General features: G+C 44.9%; 1 pseudogene; it reads right to left on the bottom strand.

Annotated features, from left to right (window-relative positions):
- Positions 1–2,249: 2,249 nt before the first annotated feature.
- On the bottom strand, positions 2,250–3,318 carry LOC123082183 (forkhead box protein L2-like; annotated as a pseudogene).
- Between the last annotated feature and the right edge of the window lie 2,410 nt (positions 3,319–5,728).

Here is a 5,728-nt window from a genome sequence, read left to right as displayed (position 1 = left end):
GAATTAGTTTACTTATTCCCTATAGGATATATTTTCATTCAATATACATCAGCATTTCTTTTAATATTTGGTCAAGCTTGAGTAAAGTTTTAGCTTTTAGGACAACACTAAAATTTCAGGTAATTTGAATCGGAAGAAATAAAAGACGGATGGAGCTCAGCAACAAGAGAGCCCGGAGACATGCCAAATCCTTTCGGCGTGCAATTTAATTATTCATTGTAAAACTCAAACTATTTAAGCGAATCTCTCCTGCATTTAGAATAGCTCAAAGTTCACTATCAGATAGCAACGTGCCGACGTGATCAATCATACGCATTTGAACTCAAATTAGCAAGTACTCCGACGTGACATCCATCTGCTTTTCCTGTTGCCAGCCATTACTATACGGCGGCTTGCGGCGATCCCGCTGAAGTTTTATTGCTAACTTATAGACTTGTCTGCCCACTCTCACCCGCATCGCCTCAGAGATTTAGAAATTTAGTGAATGGAGCGCAGCTACTCGACAAATAATGCACGGCCACGGGCAGTCGTACGTCCCCACGAACATTTAACAAACGTTTCGGATCCGCTTCAGTCAGTGGGATAGATCCAAGCGATTCTGTTCTACGGTAGGCAGGACGGCCAATAATGCCACATTTTTTCGTCGCGCTATATGTTTTTTCTACACTCTTTTGTTTCAAAAAAAAATTCACCAAAGCGTACCACATTAATACAAAGATAATAGTATCAATTACACCTGATTTATGCAACAGCGTACTATTCACACCTAGTCAGAATATTGGGGATGCATACACCCAAAAAGATAATGGGAATCAGAAAAGAAACAAAGAAATCGGACGTGACTAACCACACGCAGCAACACTATTGTCTTGGACAACATAGGGATTACAAGAAATGTCTCCACAAGCAACACCTTTGACAAGTAAACACTACGTAGGCGCCGTATCTATCAATAGAGGGTTGATCGTCGGTCCTCACCCCAAAGAGCATGCCTATGCAATATCCAAAACAATACCTTCATCAAACATACGATGTGTACACACCGTCAATTCCTGATGCAACCGTTGAAAGTCAGACGTTGGGTTTCCAACCAAAAGTTCAAGATCTGGTACTATAGGTTCATGCCACTAATAGTGGGTTTTTAATATTTATCATACCACCAGAAATAGCTATTCTTAACCAGAGAATGTGGGTTCCAACCATTAGAATTTGTGTAAGTGCAAAATAATAAGACAAATGTTGAACGATGACCATGACTATTATATGAGAAATAACTATTGTACATCATGTGACCAATAACCGCTCTTAGTTTTTTTTAAAAAAAAATCCCAAGTACAACATAAACAGGCGCTCACACAACGCCTATTGAAAAGGAGTGTCAACAAAATTTCAAGATTGAAGAAATCACCATAGTGTCGTCCAATCCCCGCTACCAATATTAGAATAATGTCCTCCCCATTCTATCCCTGTTACAGCGATGAGCCTAGCGCTGACGGACGATATATGGAGGTGTGTTTTCGTCGGATCTTCTTGAATTCGATCGATGCTGGTCTTTGGTGGATCTTCTTGGATCCGTCTGTCATTCATTTTAGACGGTTCCGTTTGGATTTGGCCGACCCTCATCTTCGTTGGTGTGTTTGCAGGTATGACCCCTCTGATCTACCCTTCTCATCTTTGGTGACGGTTGTTTTCTGGTTTGTTGCTCCTTTGCAGTAGCACGACGACTTCTTGAATGCCTACTACAATTTAATTTTTCTCACTTCAGTGAGGCACGGGCAATGATGGCCAGACGCTTTCGATGCGCTTCATTGCTTGTAGTTACCGCAATGTGTTTCATGGATGCAGCTGTATTTTTTCTTTAACTTTTGGAGAACTTTTGTATTGTGTTGCATATTATTAATGGGTCAGAGGACTTCTTCGTGAAAAAGAAGAAATCACATCGTTGCCTCCCATGAAGAAATATTCCGTCAGGCATGGCCTCTAAGCTAGAGGTTGGTCCCTGATGTGATATGGTACAATAATCCTCCTAACCACCGAATCAACTAGTGTAATAGCATTATGCACGCATATAAAGACAACAACGATCTATTGGTTACTTTTGAATTCTGGTCGTATTCAAATTGTTGACGCCTGGTGCTAGCCGGCGCAATTCTTGAACACTCGCCAAAGAAATCTAAAGCTTTGAGAAGGTTCATATACTCATACATTACCGTAAATATACCAAAAATAGATATTACTCAAAAGCATCATGTCTTCCTACGGTATACTTTCGAAAGTTTGGCAAAAGCTTGACTATTTAAACATGGTTGTAAGACACATGCATTATTTACATATATATACAAAGAGCCATATAAGATATATCGGTTGATATATCACTTTTTTCTCAATTATATGTATGAAGCACATCCACTAAGTAGAATCGAGAATACCATCAAAGTACAAGCAAAAGAAAATAAAAAGAAACGAAAAGAAAAGGTGAGATTTCTTTTCGATATTTTCTCACCACTCGCTCGCTGCACACATCCATTATTTATGTACCTGGTTGAGCCCACACAGTTGATGGATCTCGAAGGGCCCTTATCTCTTGCCGGGCCGGCCAGCACGGCCCTGGCCCGCCCGCCCGACGGCCACCACCGGTCGGCGTACGACGAAGGCGCCCTCGGCGACGCCCATGGCGTTCTTGCAGCCGTACAGGTCCAGCAACCCTACCACCCCGCCAGTGGCGATGGACCACCGCCGCGGCCCGGCGCGGACGGCCGACGCCGGCTTCGGAGGAAACAGCGCGTCGATGTCGATGGCGTTGGTGCGCTCCCTGGTGCACTCTGCCAGCGCGGCGGCAAAGGGGTCGGCGGCGGCGGCGCCGATCGGTTGGCGCGGCGTCGGGAGGGCGGCGCGCGGATCGGCGGCGGGAGCGGGAGCGGCGGGGACGGGGAGGCGGCAGGGCCCGCGGCGCCGCGGAGGAAGGAGTGGCTCTTGGGGATGCCCGGGTGGTGCTCCCAGGAGAAGGGGATGGAGGTGGTGCGCGGGGAGGGCGACGGCGAGGAGGCGGCGGAGGAGGCCGTGGAGAAAGACGACGACGAGGAGGACGACGACGAGTGGGAGGCCGCGCGCTGGCGCCGGTGAGCCTGGGCCGGCCCCGTCGGCAGTGGTGGTTGCGTCCGGGTCGTCATGGGCACGAGAGAGGAAGCTGGTAGCTGGCTAGATGGTCGCTGAGTGTGGGAAAGGCGGGGACACAGCACAAGGGGCACATAAATACGTACGCTAAGTACTATGGTGGAACTATTAGCATTTGAGCCCCTTCTTTTTGTCAAAATTACATGTACAACTGGCTTATTCGTTTGTCCTTTTATATATATATCTCATTTCCTTTTTCCATTTCCCTCTTTCCTGGCTGCTAAGTGCCAAGGGAATGGGTCCTCCATTTTACTTTTTATTTGAAAAGTTGATTCGTTGTTATAAAATGATGAACCGAAGGCTGCTTAGAAGTTCGTTGAATTGCCGCGGATAGCGCCTCTGATTCCCAACTTGAAAACATTATTTCTTCAGAGTAGGCACGGCAGCACAATTTCAACTTGAAAACATTATATAACGTCCTCAAAAAGTTGAATTATAAACAAAGTAAAGCAGGGCCGGATGGAATCCATGCAGCTTCGTTTTTCTACAAAAATCAAATGAGGTCCATCCACACAAATTAAATTGCTGGTGTATTTTATGGTTACGCGCACTAGTTAATTAGCACCAAACAAGGATACCGTGTTGGTTTGCAACTTTTCTTCTCTAGTGCTCTATTTCCTAAATCCCGCACGCGGGCCTTTAATTTCGGCGTCTCAGAAATAGTTTAATTTCGCCATCTTTGCGCTCAATCTGATTAGTAGGTACAATCTACCATATATGTTAAACATATATGGATGACTTGGCTTCTATTTCGAGCTAATGGACAAATTAACAATGTTATTATGTTAGTTAGTAATAAGTATGTACATGTGCTAGCAGATAGCTTAGCTTTGTTTTCAGCTAAAGAGAGAAATTAACAATGTGAATGCATACTCTTGTAAAGTCTTTGCTTCAATTGTACAGCACTGAAGTGATGTGGTGGGCTCGTATAAGATCGTACTGCACATAACGTATACGTACGCGATGTACGCTTTGGGCACGTATGCAGTGGGTGAAATGTGGCACGTACACGTATGTAATGGTTATCCGTAGAAGGGAGGACGAGTGAGATGCAAGGCCAGCTAGCAGCTGGCTGCCTTTCTTTCTTGCCATACACATTCAGAATCCGGTTTCCAGAAACCCACGGACGTACCATGCACGTACTGCATTCAGGGAGCTTTGTACCCTGAATCTTCCGCTCGCCGCTGCTTCTTCTCCTTACAGCGTGCCATTTATATTTGGAGGTGGAGGAGGTTGAAAGCAACGTAGAGCAGCCGTCACTCGGAGATGTTTGCAGGGAAAGAAAGAAAATTACTTACTACTACTTGTTTCATATCGTAAATATTTGCGGGGAAAATGGAAGCAAGAATTCACTGTACTGTTTATTTATTTTTTGAAAAACATATGAACTTTATTCAACTGATATAACGGATACATCGTTAGTGAGGAAAGGTACAAACTCATTCATAGGCTCCTCAAACAAATCAACAGTAGAAGAAAATCTTGCTAATCTAGCGAGCTCGTTCACAACTTTATTTGCTTCTCTATTACAATGTTCGAGTCTAGAAATAGGAAAATCACAAGCTAAGAAATAGCAATCAGCAAAAACTGTTGCCGCTACTCCTGCCGACCGTCCGCCATTATTCATGGTTTCAATGACCTCCACATTATCAGAATTTATAACGAGATGATTACATCCCGCCCGTTGCGCTAGGGATAGGCTGAATCTAAGAGCTCAAGCTTCTGTTGTTAGAACGTCCACACAATGATCTATTCTTCTTAAAAGAACCCGCGGTAAAGTTACCTTTATCGTTTCTTGGAACAACCCTCGCCGTACCCTTAAGAAGGTCATGATCAAAAGAAGCATCAACATTAAGTTTCATAAATACCTGTGTTATAGTAGCCTTTGGAGATGATGCAACAACATAATTAGCCGTAGGAGTTTGTATCCCCGTTGAAATCTATTTGACATCTTGAATGCTCTCCTTATGCACTAGTTTGCGTCTTTCCCATCACAAATCCCAGAATGAAATGGCAATCATCTCCCGAATGTCAACCTCCAAGAATTCACTGTAGGAGTACTGTTGGTTGTGCATTGGGTGGATCGAAGATCAACCTCCAACAAGTGGAATGATGATGAAAGGCCCCTGAACACTCGCAAAAAAAAGGCCCCCTGAACAAAAGGAACACATTTGATGCCCGGCCGCTAAACTGAATGGCCCATTCATGTGTCTGTACGCGCAACATAATGATTCCTTACGCATGAGCGCCGTACGTATACTCATCACCTAATCGACTGTGCCTTACTGTATTTTCTCGTGCCGAATAGAGAGAACTTGGCTCCGGGTAGTGGACGACTGGACTGGACTGGACTGCTCGAGGGGAGATGGTGAGGCGTTGTGAGTCGGTTTTTGCTGCGGTTGGTGGCTGGATGTACGCGTGCGTGCCTTCGTTTCCAGTCTTCTTCCCTGGTCTTTTTTTTAGCCTCAGTCTCGCATGCCTTTTGCCCTCTCCCTGTCTCCCCCCGTTTCGTATGCAATGCCCATGGTTGACTCTGAGGCATGTAAAGTGCATA

This window comes from Triticum aestivum, chromosome 4A (genome assembly GCF_018294505.1).
Source record: "Triticum aestivum cultivar Chinese Spring chromosome 4A, IWGSC CS RefSeq v2.1, whole genome shotgun sequence".
Taxonomy (NCBI): Eukaryota; Viridiplantae; Streptophyta; class Magnoliopsida; order Poales; family Poaceae; genus Triticum; species Triticum aestivum.
The sequence above is the reverse complement of the archived record's forward strand: the minus strand, read 5'-3'. Positions and strand labels throughout refer to the sequence as shown.